At 42.4% G+C, this 14,825-nt stretch overlaps 1 protein-coding gene across 1 annotated transcript in view; it reads left to right on the top strand.

The window, feature by feature from the left end:
• The first annotated feature begins 3,607 nt into the window (after positions 1-3,607).
• Positions 3,608-14,825, top strand: part of LOC135221835 (S phase cyclin A-associated protein in the endoplasmic reticulum-like) — a 233,562-nt gene continuing 222,344 nt past the window's right edge. The window contains exon 1 of the mRNA XM_064259737.1: positions 3,608-3,702. The gene's annotated coding sequence lies outside the window, so the exon portion shown is untranslated. The remainder of the gene's footprint in view (positions 3,703-14,825) is intronic.

The raw sequence follows: 14,825 nt of genomic DNA, 5'->3' as shown, positions 1-14,825 counted from the left end.
ATAGATATGTGTTTTATAAGTGAAGTCTAACTTGGCAAGATATTGCATATCTACTCTAATATAATAGATGATCAGACATACGTATTTGACAAATAGAATTATATTTATTTTTCATTACACAGATCAATCTTGGGATTCTTAGTTGCAGATTAATAGGCCATAACGCAGACCTAATTAGCAAAAGCTAATTTATATTACCAACAGATGAGGAGCAACCAGAGATGTCAGTATTTATAATTCCTTTTTGCAAAATTCAAGACCAATAAAGATAGAAAAAAAAGTTCCATTTCTACGACCGTCTTCCTATTTCAATATCCCAGAGTTTTTTTTTATGGGAGGGAGGGGGGTCGTTTTTCCCAAGACGGGACTTCCTTCTAAAAATGTCATTGCATACTATATATGTATATAGGTAGGTATACACGTACAAGATGAAATACTTAAAAATGTTATTTTAGTTAATATTAAGAAGAAAAATTGGGTATGTGGTCTCTGCACTTCTACCCGATTAGATGCTATTCAAAGTACTGACTTTGGTTAATAGAAAATATGGACTTCCAGAAATTTAGGGGAGGGTCGTTCGATCCACCCCCACCGCCCTCCCCCTCGAAACAGGCCTGGCACAGAAGGAAGGATAGAGATCGAAGGGAGTTGGTTATATCAAGTTTTAAGGAAGGAAACGACTAATCAGCCCGCATGACGATACATGTATTTGTAAAAAAAAAGAAAAAATAAATAAATAAATAAATAAATAAATAAATAAATAAATAAATAAATAAATAAAAAATAAATAAATAAATAAATAGATAAATGCATAAATAAGTAAATCATAAAATAAAATTAATAAAAAATTTAAGAAAGTGATGCACTATAATCGTTAGTCATATGTAATACCTAAACCTTTTCTATTTCGTAGAACATAGTGTCTTCAAAATCACAGCTCTAGAATGGAGCTTGCGATATATATAGCAACACAGGAAAAACAGAAAGTTCGACCAAGTGAGTCACTTTACTGACAATGGGAAAACGTTGTTGTTGTTTTTCTAAAGGGGATTTTGCTAACAGCAGCATAAGCAACGAAGTGAGAAATCGCTAGCTCTATATGATTCTAATTGGACAGGAGCCTTCAAAAGACGGTGACGGAACACAGGAATGGCGTCCCTGCCTTGTAATATAAAATGTACAAAAGTTTTCAGCAGACTTTAACTTTCTGTTGCTAGTGGCAATGAGTCATAAAGAGACTCGAACGTCAAAAATATGAGCATTCTAGATTTACTATTTAACTTTAGAATGGTGGACCGTTTGAAAGCTCGATTTTCAGAATACTTTCTTACGGGCTGCTCTAGGTGCAAGAGGCCTTGCTGGCATAAGGCCAGCTAAATCTGAAACAACAACAACAGAATACTTGGTGTATATCTTATCTGTAATTTTCAGGACAGTTTGGGTCGTGACAGATAAAGACTAACGTTTCTTAGCCACCTCTTCATCCAGGATGCAGTTATCAAAGATCGTGGTGTGTCGTTATTTCAAGGAATTCTATTCAGAGTGCATGACCTTCGATGTAAGAACTTCTATTTATAGCATACTTTCAATCTCACTCACTCTCCTGGCTTTCTGGGCCTCACTGTGACCCATTACCAAAGGCATTCAGGCCTTAATCTGTTGTACTTTTCTTTAGATTTTTGTTTTATTTTCTTTTTTTTTATCAGCTTTTCGGCTATATATGAAGAAGAATGAAGGGCTTAGATTGTCACGAGATTTTTTTTTTTTTTTTTTTTTTTTTTTTTGCAGTGACGTCTTGTAATAATTGATGGTCATACATTCAAATGACCAAATTAGTTGTTCTTTCATTTTCTTTGATCGAAGGAATGGCAGTTTAGCGAAATTGTTTGCTGATGTCATCTTTTTGCAGATTTGAATTTTCATCTCCGTTATGATTAGGTCCATCATTTCAGCAATACACACACACACACACACACACACACACACACACACACACACACACACACACACACATTACACTGACTGTCTTTAGACTTCCGTTGCATCCACAAGAATCTCTTATACTTTTAAAATGTCAATCAAATTTAAAGTTGGAGAACTTTCCCAACTTTCAGGACCAATGTTTTTTCATTCTCATTTCGGTTGCCATTAATTTTAACTATACCAAGTTATTTGAAGTTTATTTGACCTTAATTTCAACTGCAAAATAATAAGTTTTCCGCAAAATCTTTCTTTATAGCTTTCTCTAACTATCATGAATACAACCACATAATTAGCTATATTGTTTTTTCTTTTATAAATACATTACCCAGAGATATTTTCTACCCCTTTTTAATAATAGATTATATTGTTGAGTCAGACATCCCTTTTAAGTTGAATCAGGTTGGTTATGTTGGCTCATTCTCATGACAAATGGCCGACGTCAGTTTCTTTGCATGTGAGTGCACTGTTATGCTGAGGTCGCCCATGACATTACGAAATCCCATTTCAAAATCACCCACTCCACTAGCACTGACTGTTATCCACTGCGTCCCACACGTTACTCCTCCACAACGTTTTTTTTTTGAGCAGTGCCATCTCACCGGGTCATCGTGCGTAGCTTCAATAAATAGTGAAGGTAAAATCTCCAGGGAATTGTCTTTTTATCGTCTCGTCAGGGATCTACCTAGTGGTCATCATTTTTCCACTGTATATTCCTTTACCAACTATTGCATTCTCCCATCCTCCATGTGTGACATGTCTGTTTTCATATTTACAGCGTGATCTCTTGAATATTTTATTCATTGCAAACTCAGGTCCAAATATTTTCAATAGTATGACTAAAATAAAATGAGGTATAGCAGAGGGGCCTTAGTAACAGTCCAAGTTTAGCGGCTATGCATTATTACTAGTTTTTCAATATTGTTACTGACTCTTCATTCATATTTTTCGTGATATTTAGTACCTTGTTTTTCACGATTGGGAGCAAGCTGCACTGTAACTATTTCATTGGAGATTTTAGTGTGAATCTTTCTTTTCGTCTCCTTTTCACTTATTAAATACTTAAGGTTATCTAAATTCATTTATTTGCAGCAGAAAAAATTTTGTCGTCTCTCATTTCATGCTGTCATCTTCCTCACATTATCATTATCCTTTCTTGATCTAATTGTTGATAAATAATCCCCAGAAGCCGATCACCTTTTTCAAGAATTTTGGAGATCCTCTGTATAGAAAATTGGCAGTCATCACGTTCTTTCATTGCGTAGAATTGTTAATAAATCCTCAAAACAAATAGAATTCTATCTTTGAACTGTAATGTTGTACTCTTAATAGGTTTTTGTATTTTGATACAAATTTTCACGCATTTGAATGAGGAGCTGAACATAGGCATTACCACCCTAATACAAAAAAAAGTGCTATAATATCAGCAAACTACTATTAGATAAATGATGAAGTGTCATGTATCCATGACAAGACAATGAATAAATAGTTTAATCTTTTCCAACATCATAGCACATTCCAAATGTTAATCACGAGTAACCTGAATTTGATGGTTAAATACAATGCGAAATATCAGATGGCTAAGCGAAAGTTGCTAATGCGCTATCCTACTGACATCAGGTGGATCTGGCAACATTGAAGAGTAAGGTAAATATGTGTAGCAATCCATCCGTCCCCAAACAAAAACAGCTCACAAATATCTGATTTATAAGAATATACCGTGTAAGTAACCAATTTAGGCATATTTTCAGTTATATTAAGCAATGCTATTTCAAAGTGTCAAGAGTCATTATTATCAAGCTGCTTAGGTATTGTTTTAACCGTAAGGACTTAAGTGGACAAACCAGGATGATTCATTACCAAGGTCAGTCTACGAGCTTGTTATGGTTGACGATGACCTGTTGTGACCTTACATTAGCCAAGCACTGTTGTAAGTAACGTTGGATTTATATTTATAATGGCAGATTAGGCAGCCTCTGGAAAACCATATAGCTAGTAGTATGAGCCTGAATACCTACAGTAGCTTTGTCCAGCCTTCACTTGCATGCTTGAAGAAGTTAGCCTACTGGGATACTAGGGGGTTGTCAGGGGTAGCTACCTAGGTAATGCGTAGGCTAGCTACCTTTTAGATACTTAAATTTTTCACGAAATCCACAAACCTCTATAAATTTATGATGACCTGTCTTGCATTGCATGCATTAAGGCCTAAATACTAGGTAGCCTATTACCTACCTAGTGCAGAGCTTGTTTTCCTGTTTCTGTATCCCAATTCCCTATTCGTACATAAAAACTAGCTACCTATGAGGAAGGGTCTCAAGGGAATATATATATATTTTTTTATACTGGTAGAGGAGTGGGAGAATGTTTTATCAACCTGAGTGATCTAAAGTTTAATAAACTTTAGGTCACTCAGGTTGATGTAGCTAGGCTAGGCATTAGATTTTTCTGACTGCTTGCCTTTTGTCTTTATTTTTGAGTGCATTTATTGGTAAAAAATAAAGGAGTTGCATCATATACCTTGGTAGTAATGTATTTCTTGACTAAACGATATAGAAATTGTTATATAGGTAGGCTACAATACAATACAAATGATGTAATTTCAGAGATTTATTGAGATAATGGGAAATGTACCATTTATTTTTTTACATTTTGGCTGTGGATATTTTGCCATGTCATGGCAGGCTGTACGAAGTGGATATTTTGCAGTGTCACAGCAGGCTACATATTTGACTCTATATTTAATTGGTGAAACAACAAGAAAATTAATCCTTTAAGTAGACCTTTAAAAAGATTGAAGTTTCATCAACAAAATGAGATATAGGAAAATGCCATACCAACTGCAAACATGTGAAGTCTTTGTAAAATTGTTCAAGGCAGTTTTTAATCCAATGTGGCATCCCACCAAATAATGATGCACCCTTCACCGCGTTTGGACACTTCCTTCCCACAGCTCATTTAACGGTGTACTGAACACTGATTGTGTATATGTAATATTTATCGATGTCACCCAAGATTTTAATTGGGAGCGCCTACAGTTTAGTTGGCCAAGAGTATCGTCTGCTAGATAATTGGCGGACGAATAAAAACAAGATGGCGCGCGTATGTTTTGGCGCGATTTTTGAAAACATGCAGTAATAGATTATAGAAAGGCGTATAAAAACGGTAAGGGGGACCATGTTGGAAAACGGGGTTTTTGGGTGGGGGGGAACCAAGTGAACCAACCTAACCTGACTTAGGGCGTGTGCCCTAACCTGGCCGTGGGGCTTCGCCCCCCTGGACCTCCCAGTATGGTAACAGTGATTGTGACCCTACCAAACAAACCAACCTAACCTGACTTAGGCACGTGCCCTGACCTGGCTGGGGGGCTTTGCCCCCTGGACCCCCCATTATAGTAACAAAGGTTGTGACCTAACCAAACGAACCACACTAACCTGACTTAGGGCACGAAACTGTCTTCCTCTTTCGTGAGGCTCATTGTTCCCTCTTTGCAGTGTTCATATTGATCACTAAAATCTCCTAAAAGGCCACTTTTAAAAAGGAACGAATATAACATGTCAATATCGTCACAGAACTTGGTCAAGTCTGAAAACGTAACCGGGTTAGTAGCGGCAAAAGCAATGTGCAACGGACGGGGTGAGGATTAGACGGCGACGTCATGTTGACTTTTGAATGGTCTAGTAGGTCTTCCAGGTCGAAGGGACTACTTACCTTGGCATAGGGATTATGGGCCGGGCAAAAGGTGTTGCGCTGCCTGGCCAACTAAACTGTAAATCAGCACAATAAAACAACATTTTGTGGCTTATATAAAACTAGTGAAAGTATGAGACATGGAATTAGAGGGTCAAGTGGTTGACCTGAAATTCATTCTTACCTTGTAATCCATAGTTTTATCCTTACTGACATCACAACTGAAACTCCACAGTGCTTATTTGATTGAAATTATACATATTTTTTCTTAATTCACTCAAAACACCACTTAAAGAAGTGAGAATGGTTTTTACAGCACTCAACTCCATCAAAGTAGTGAAACTGGTGGGAACAACTTTCCACCCTTATTATACATCTGGCTGCAAAATGTGAAGTAATAAAAATATTATGCGGGCATTAAGATTTTAACAATTACTTGAATAACTGGTAAACTTCTCAGCCATTAAATGTGTACATATGGGTGTTACCTTTTTTTGTAAGAAAGTTGAGTATGACAATTTATCTGGAATTGATACAACAGTCAAGTTGTCATGACATCATAATACAGGACTGAAATAAAGGTCTTTATAAAACTTATACTATGTATATAGTAGTACATATTACACTGTATGTAATGTATATTAGTAAATAAAAAAACTATACGAAAATGCGAAAAATACATTTTAATTATTCTCAGCAAAGGTGTTGAAATTTGTCTCATGGCAAAATCTCCACTTAGTTATATTTTTATTTTCATTCCCATTTATATTTTTATTTTCATTCCCAAAGAGCTGGTACTAAACAGGGCACCCTGCAGAGCATTTGGTATGTGTAGTACCAGCCCCTTGAGGATGAATGTAAAAACATTAACAAAAATATTGTACTGTGTTCCCCCCGTATTCGCGGGGGATGTGTACCAGACACCCCCGTGAATAGTTAAAACCCGCGAATAGTTAAAACCACCACTAAAAATGCTTATAACTGCCTATCTTGAAAGTTCAGGTACCAAATGTAGTATACCTTGAATAACATCCTACTTCAAATATACCTAAAATTACTAACCTATTACTGCATTAATTTTTGAGGTTATATTATTAATATAATTTCAAAGTCATCTTAAACATTTTACCATTAAAAATATACGTATACCTACAGCCAATAAGAGAGAGAGAGAGAGAGAGAGAGAGAGAGAGAGAGAGAGAGAGAGCATTGAATGGCAACATCATGTATATGACCGTCAAGAGTGAAATTATGAATTATTTCTGAGACATAGAGAATTGTCAGAGAATAATAATGGATAGAGAGAGAGAGAGAGAGAGAGAGAGAGAGAGAGAGAGAGAGAGAGAGAGAGAGAGAGAGAATAACTGCGACTCCTTTCCCTCCGCCAATTCGTATATCGAACTGTCATTTACTCCCCTGATCACCTTCCTCCAAGTGGATAAAAAGGCTGGGAACCGTGATTTTGTACATGAACTTTCCTGTCAGTATATACTTAGCTATACGTCTCTGACGTCACGACAGAATCAAAACAAAAACTCGCGGCACACGCGACAGGTAGGTCAGGTGATCTACCTTACCCGCCGCTGGGTGGCGGCTGTAAGAACCAATCTCCCTTTCCAGCCAGAATTTTTCTGTCGCCGGTGACGACTACACCTGTGGTTGTTACCTCCTGACAGCTTTATTCATTTCTCGTTGCCGTGGATTTATTTGGACTGACTTTCGGTGAAGTACCTGATCTTGTTGGCTTGGCATACGCATTTGTGGATTGTTTTTGGATATTGATTTGGATTTTTCTTTGATTTCGAGATGTCTGAGTTAGAGGTTAAGAAATCTTCTATGTTTAGGGTGTGCTCTATGGATGAATGCAAGGTGAGACTACCGAAAGCTACGGTAGATCCTCACACAGTTTGCTTTAAATGTAGAGGGAAAGAATGTTCTTTTGTTAACCCGTGTAATGAGTGTGAGAAGTTGGATGAGGGTGAATGGAAGGCTCTTTCTTCCTACTTGAGGAAGTTAGAGAAAGACAGGGTGAGAAAGGCTTCGTCTAGGAGTTCTAGCAAGTCTCGTATTAGCGAAGGGAGGTAAGAAGGAAATCCTGTTGTAGCATTAGAACCTTCTCCAGTTTCAGCTCCTGCGCCCTGCATCGACCTAAGGATACGACTACGGAAGTGGCAACCATGAGAGCCACGATCCTTAGCATGGAAAAGAAGATTCGTTCGTTGCAAGGTAAGAGTAGTGAAGGTGAATTGTGCAGTGACCCAGTGCAGTGGAGGGTGCGTCTGATCGGCTCCTTAATGCTTCCAGGCCTAGACCTCTTCCAGACTCCCAGTCCCAGTGAGGAGGAAAGTCAACAGCCGCAGGAAGGTTAGGGAGAACTCCCACCGATCAGGCGTCCCCTCGGTAGATCCTGATGCTCATACCCAGGCTGCCCTTGTTCGCGCGAAGAAGGAGGTATTGCGCCAATGCTTCTCTTCTTCTTCCTCACCTTCGCCTAGAAGAGGATGGAGCGCCTCGGATTCTTCGCGACCGCTGAAGAGAGCCTGGAAGCGCCTGGCTCCTTTCCTTCCAGCCCGGAAGTTTTTCCAGAAGAGCCGGAAGTAGAGATCAAGAAACCCAGGAGGGAGCTGGAGTTCTCGCCTCATAGTAGGCTTCGAGCCTCTTCTCCGGTGGAGGATTTTGCAAGATCTCCAGCTCGAATTCTTGCTGGACTGCAAGCGCAGATTTCGGCGCTGGCGGGCTCCTTGGCAGGAGGAAACGCGTCGGAAAGACGTCCTCTCTCCCTGTCAAAGAAGTCTAGGATTCCTTCGCCTGTGTTACCGTCTCAGTCAGAGTCGGTTCTCTCTCCTTTATCAGCGGATGGAAGGAGGCGCTCTTCCCTCGGCAGGCGCTTGTCGTCTTCCAGGCGTCAATCGCCCAAGAAGCTTTCTCCTGGTGACTACATCTCTCCAGTAGGAAGGGATTCTAGCGCCTAGTAGGTGTGCGTTCGTCTAAAGACAGGCGTTTACAGCCTCGTCTTCTCGCGCATTTCCGAAGATCCTTCATTCTCCGGATAAGAGAGCCTACTCTTTGATGGATTCGTCAAGAGACAGGATCTCGCCTTTTTGTTAGGTGCCTTGAGGCCTAGTAGGCGCTACTCCCCAAGTAGACGCTCTCCCGCTCCCAAGCCTGGTGCGGAGGATAGGCGCTTTTTATTTTCTCCTGATAGGTCGCGGCTCTCCTTTTAGCCGCTCGGTTCAGGACAGGCGTGTAGAGCCTTGAAAGATATGTCTCTTCTGGGAGACTACCTTTTTGAAGAGACACACAAGTCGGGAGCGAAGTTTGTGGAGCATGGTAGACGCGGTCTCCTAGTAGGCGACCTTCTCCAGGGTCTTCGCTCTCCTGTTAAGTAGGCTCCAAGAGCCTAGTAGGCGTTCGCCTCATGGTAGGCGCAGCTCGCCTGGCAGCCGCTCTCCTTTGAACAGGCGCATGGATCCTGAGAAGCGCCTTGAGCATAGTAGGCTCTCCTCTCCTAGCAGGCGCTCCCCTTTGGAAGCCCGGAATTCTAGGAGTAGGATTAAGGAGCAAAGAGCACGCACTCATCAGAGTAGGAAGGACTCTTTCGAGAGGAGCTCTCCAGAAACTTTGGCTTCCCCTGATAGGCGCCAGTCTGCTACTAGACACTCTCTGGACAGGCGCATTTCTTTAGAGAAGGCTAACTGCCCTCGTAAAGAAGGCGGAGGGTTCTTCAGTGGATGAAGTTTGAACCTTCAGAAGAGGATTTGTGAAGGACTCGTCAGTGTCGTCCTATAAGATCCTTACAGATCTCCTTCTTCAAGAGTTTGGAGACTCCCTTACTCCCGTCGCTCCTCCGTCTCCTCTCTCTTTATTCTCGACTTCGAAGAAGACGAAAGTTTCCTCTTGTGTGAGGATGAAGCCAACCATCTCAATGAAGAAGGCTTTGAGAGGTTTTGGTGATTGGCTGCTTTCTAAGGAAGAGAAAGGGAAGACTGTGTTTTCTTGTTTTCCCTCCTTCCAAGCTTTACGGGCAGACTTGGATTTTGGTACGAGTCTGGAGAACCCCTAGGTCTGGGTCTTCCTTCATCGGCGGATGCGGACTTCTCTTCTCTGGTAGATGCAGCACGACGCTCGGACTTCTTTTGTCTGCTAAAGACTACCTGGGCTATGAGAACGAGGCTTGACCACCTGCTGTAAGGGAATGTTTAGAGTCTTGGAAGTCCTTCAACTTCCTTGCTGGTCTTTGGGGTCTTGGCTAAGAAGACTCAGAAACCCGGATGCTATTTCGCCAGAAGATCTCAACAGTGTTCTAACGTGCATTGACAAAGCAGTTAGAGATGGATCGAGCGAAATAGCCTCCCTTTTTGGAGCAGGGATCCTTAAGAAGAAGATCAGTCTTCTGCTCTTTTCTGACTAAGTCTGTTTCGGCATGCCCAAAGAGCCTCTCTCCGTATTCGCAGCTCTCGCCTCTGCTATTTCCGAAGAAGATAATCCAGGACATCTCAGGATCTATCTCTGCGAAGGCGACTCAGGTACATGCTTCGCGGCAGTCTGGCAGCAGGGTGAAGCCTAGGACCCTCCTTCCCAAGACGAAGACGAATAGAAAGGATACTCCAGCTAGAACCAGGACTCAGGGAGCCCTTTTCGAGGGGGCCCCCCTTCTAGAGCCTCTAACCCCTCGAGGTAATAGACCTTTCAAGAAGAGGTAGCAAACCCTTCATCAACGCTCTTGTCAGAGCTGAAGAATAAGGGGAAGTTAGTTCCCTTCCAAACAAACCCAGTAGGTGCCATAAAAAAACTTTCCTAAGAGATTCTCGAAAGCCTGGGCCAAAGCGAGGAGCTGGACAACTGGTTCCCTCTAACGATTTAAATACAGGAAAGGATATCTGATTCCTTTTAACTGGAAGACCACCGTTGACAACGACTTCCTCCGAGGGAGTTTGGTGGGCCAGGTAGTGGGAATCCCTCCATCAATGAGGCCTTGCTTTAACACAAGCAGTGGAAACAAATGGTTCTAGAAACAAAGCAGGCTATAGTAGCTAGTGAAGCGACCCCTTGCTCAGTCGGGCTTTTTACCAAAACCGCCTTTTTCTAGTTCCAAAAACAGCCTCAGGAGGATTCGAGACCCGGTTTCGTGGATGTAAAGCGCCCTGAATTTTCTTTTGTAGAAAGAGGAAGTTCGCCATGGAGACGACATCCTCATGTTGGCGGCCCGTTACGGACCAGGGGTGACTGGATGGTGTCCCTATATCTTCTTCAGGACGCTTACTACCTTCCATGTGCCCTATATCCATCCTTCCTTCGAAGGAAATACCTCAGGTTCCAAATGATGGTATGGAAAGGATATTCCAGTTCAGGGCTTTGTGCTTATTCGGCCGTTTCACAACGCCCCTCATGGTCTTTAACAGGCCTAAATTGAAAAATGGGGTATGTCCAACGGATGGCTACATTTGGAGGGAGGTCAGAGTGTCCCCTTTACTTGGACGACTGGCTGATCAGAGCCAAGTTCGCAGAAAAGCTGTTTGGAGGACCTACAAAAAGACCCTTTTCATTCTGGGCAAGTTCTCTGGGACTTTTGGTGAACTTTCAAAAGAGTCTCAGTTGAAATCCCCAGTCCCCAAGATCGTATCTATCTGGGGTGATTCCGGATGGCTTCTCTGGATTTTTCGGGGCTTTTTTCCCGTCTCCAGAAAGGATAGCCCCGAGGGTTCAGAGAAAAGTCAAAGCCTTCCTAGAGAAAGACGTATGCACAGCGAGGGGAGTGGATGAGTTTTGTTCGGGGTGACACTCTCCCTCGTTGGAGTCAATTCCTTTCTCTAGGAAGGTTTTGCACCTCAGACCTCTCCAGTTCTTTCTACATCGCAAACTGGAGGGGGTTGGGGGGGGGGTCGTTCGCAAAAACTAGAGTTTCTCCTTCGCGATCTCAATAGAAAATCCAAAGAAGGACCTCTGCTTGGTGGGCCACCCACCTCTTCAGGTTTGCAGAAGGGATGTCCCTTTCACATTCCGAACCCCAACCTAAGTGTTGTATTCCGACCCGCCTCGGAAAAGGTTGGTTTTGGGGAGCGACGCTCGGCTCAAAAAAGAGAAGTTGTCTGGCATACCTGGAACAAGGAACAGGTGACCTGGCACATCAACCAAGAAGGAGAGCTGATGGCGGTTTTGGCTAGCTTTGAAAGCTTTCGAGCCCGCCACGTCCTAGGCTTCAACAGTACAAGATCAACTTGGACAACCCACCACTGGCCCTGGTGCTTACATCAGGAAGCAGGGGGGGACCTCGACCTCTTTCTCCCTGCCTTTACGCGACCAGCAAAAGAACTTCTGCTTTGGGCAGAGCAAAGGGAAGATTTTTTGTCTCCTTACCAGGTTCGTACATGGATTAAAAGAACGTCAGAGCAGACCCTCCTAAGCATGGAAAATATCAAGTTCCTGCCTGCAGAGTTGGACTCTTCACGAAGGAGGATGTTTGCCAGGACCTGTGGAAGCTTTTGGGGCAAGCCGCTCATATAGACCTTCTTCGAACACCAGCCAAGAATGCGAGGATAGCCAACTACTGCTCTCCGCGATATCGGACCCGAGGGCAGTGTTCCGATAGAACTGCGTTTCTACTATATTTGGAATGGGTCTAGAACATGTAGCCTGCTTTTCCTCCATTCGAAGATGACTGGGGAGGTAAGACTCTAAAGAAAATTTTGCAGAACTCGGAGGTAGGCAGCAAGGATGACGCTGGTAGCCCCCGCCGTTCTGGCCCGCCGCTCAAGTAGGGTTTCACAGAGGTACTGGAACTGGTTAGGTAGATCTTTCCGAGAACATTATACCTGCTGCACAGGGAAAAGCGATCGATCTGCTCAAGAACCCCAACTGACTTCGATAGGTATCAAAAAACCCAAAAACCTCCCCGCTCTAGATCTTGACTGGCTTCAAGTACTTGTCAAACGTTTTGGTCCAGAAACGAGATGGCTTTTCCTGCAAGAGTTTGCAACCGGCTTGATCGCAGCGCAAGAAGGCCTTCTAATTCCCTAGATTCTAGTCTACCAATCGAAGTGGGACGTCTTTTCGGCGATGGGTAAGTAACGGACCATGCACTTTTCCTCTTCCAGTACCTCTGTGACCCGCAAATAGCAGACTTTCTTACTTTTCCTTCTTAGGGTGAATAAAGTGGTATTGGCGGTATCACCCATTAAAGGCCTATCGTAGCATGCATATCTTGCAGTGTTTTAGGCACAGAAACTTAAACATTTCAGAAAGATAGGACCTTCATGGATCTATTAAGATCGTTTGAAACATCCAAGAAACGGTTTTCTCCAGGCGTTTTCCAAGTTTGGAATCTGGATGTAGTGCCTTACGTTACCTGGGTAGGTCCAATAAGGTTTCGAACCGCCTCAGTCTGCATCCGTTTAGGAGGAGACCTCTAACGAAGAAGACCAATTTTTCTCATTGGCAATTGGCTTCCGCAAAGAGGGTTAGTGACCTCCATGCACCTATAAGGAAATTGTGGGATTCAGAGGAGATGAACTTAGCTTCTGTTCGTTATCCTTCCTTCGTTTCTTAGCCAAAAAGAACGAGAACCCCTCAAATCCTTGGCCTAGGAGCTTTGAAGTACAAGGATTGTCCCTGGCATTAGTTAGGCGAGGAAGCAGAGAGGTTCGCTTTTGCCCAGTAATAAGTTTTGAAATTGTCCTATCTACAGAGAAAGAAAAAACTTAAACTTAAGGGGCAATGAATTGTTCAAACCTTTGGTGCTTCTGTAAGAAAGAAAAATCCAAGGAAAAAAAGGAGGACTCTTTTCGCAAGAATGCGTTTCTTTCTTTCTTTTCAGAAAGCCTGGTGAAAAGAAGCGCCATTAGGCGATATGGTGATGAAAACGTCATTGTCAAAGTCCTTAAGGTCAAACAGCTCATGAGGTAAGAGGGCGTAGTTGATTGCACGTTCCATTGACTTTTAAACAAAAACATATTCCCTGAGTAATATTATGAAGGCAACTTCTTGTTCTGGCGTTTGCCAAACTCAGTTCTTTTGTTGCAAACCCTATCTGAGAGACGTCAAAGTTATACGTATGAAACGTGCTTCGGGAGGTTAGGCCCGTTACGTATCGGCGGATTCGGTGCTGGGGCAGGGTGACTGGAGACATATCCTTAGTAGTATATTTTTTTATTTTTTTCCCCCCTTGTTTAGGTTGTAAGTTTTTGGTTTTTGTGTGAAAGAAAATGGCGGGTAGGCATTGTTTTTTCATTTCGTAGTCTAAACCATGCATTAGATTGGTTTAGGTTGATCGGTTTTATGTTGAGCTCCTTGCAATGATAGTGGTGAGGTTTCTGTCATATAAGTGGGGGGGCGAATCCCCGCGTTGGCAGATCCTGCTTCGGATTCCTATCAACGTAAGCGGATAACCAAATCCCTTTCGATAGAACCCAAAGGAGTCTGTCAGCTTGTAGTTCAACGCCCGCGCTCCGAGCTGAAGCTCTTAAGGCACGCAGACTCATAGACAGTAACTAACGAAGTCTTCTGCCTAAAACAGGTAACGAACCAATGGCTGTATTTACATCCACTTAACAACTAGTGTTGTTTTCCCCCCTTTTTTCTATATTTTATTTGCTGTCATCTTTTCCCTCCACCAAGGATGTCAATCAGCTAAGTATATATCTGACAGGAAAGTTTCAATGCTATCAAAATGTTATTGTTAGTATACAATAATGGTTTTCATACAATCAACTTACCTGTCCAGATTCTATAACATAGCTCCAAGCCTACTCCGTCGTCCCCGAACAGAAATTCAAATTTCGCGGCCACTCAGCTTAACAGGTCTGGTCAGGTGATCTACCCGGCCCTGCCCCTGGGCGGGCAGGGACTAGGTAAACCATCCCCACGTTTTCTATCATCATTTTATTTTCTCTGTCCGCCGGTGGTTATTACCGCCAACATTGTTTGCTATTACCTCCTTGCTTCTCTTCATATTTCATCCTTTGATCATCGTTTATTTTTTCGTTTTTTTTTTCGGCTTTTTGGTTGACGAATATCTGGGATCGTGTTTTGTTTTGACATTCGCTACTGGTGGACTGTTTTTGGAAATAACTCTTTTTTGGTGGATTTTTCGTCAGTATGTCCTGATTCAAATGTTTGAGTAGTGAAGAATGTGTGGTGGAAATGTAGGCTGTGCAGGTGTG

The sequence above is a fragment of the Macrobrachium nipponense genome, chromosome 3, assembly GCF_015104395.2.
Source record: "Macrobrachium nipponense isolate FS-2020 chromosome 3, ASM1510439v2, whole genome shotgun sequence".
NCBI classification, from domain to species: domain Eukaryota; kingdom Metazoa; phylum Arthropoda; class Malacostraca; order Decapoda; family Palaemonidae; genus Macrobrachium; species Macrobrachium nipponense.
This window is presented reverse-complemented; position numbering and strand designations above follow the sequence as displayed.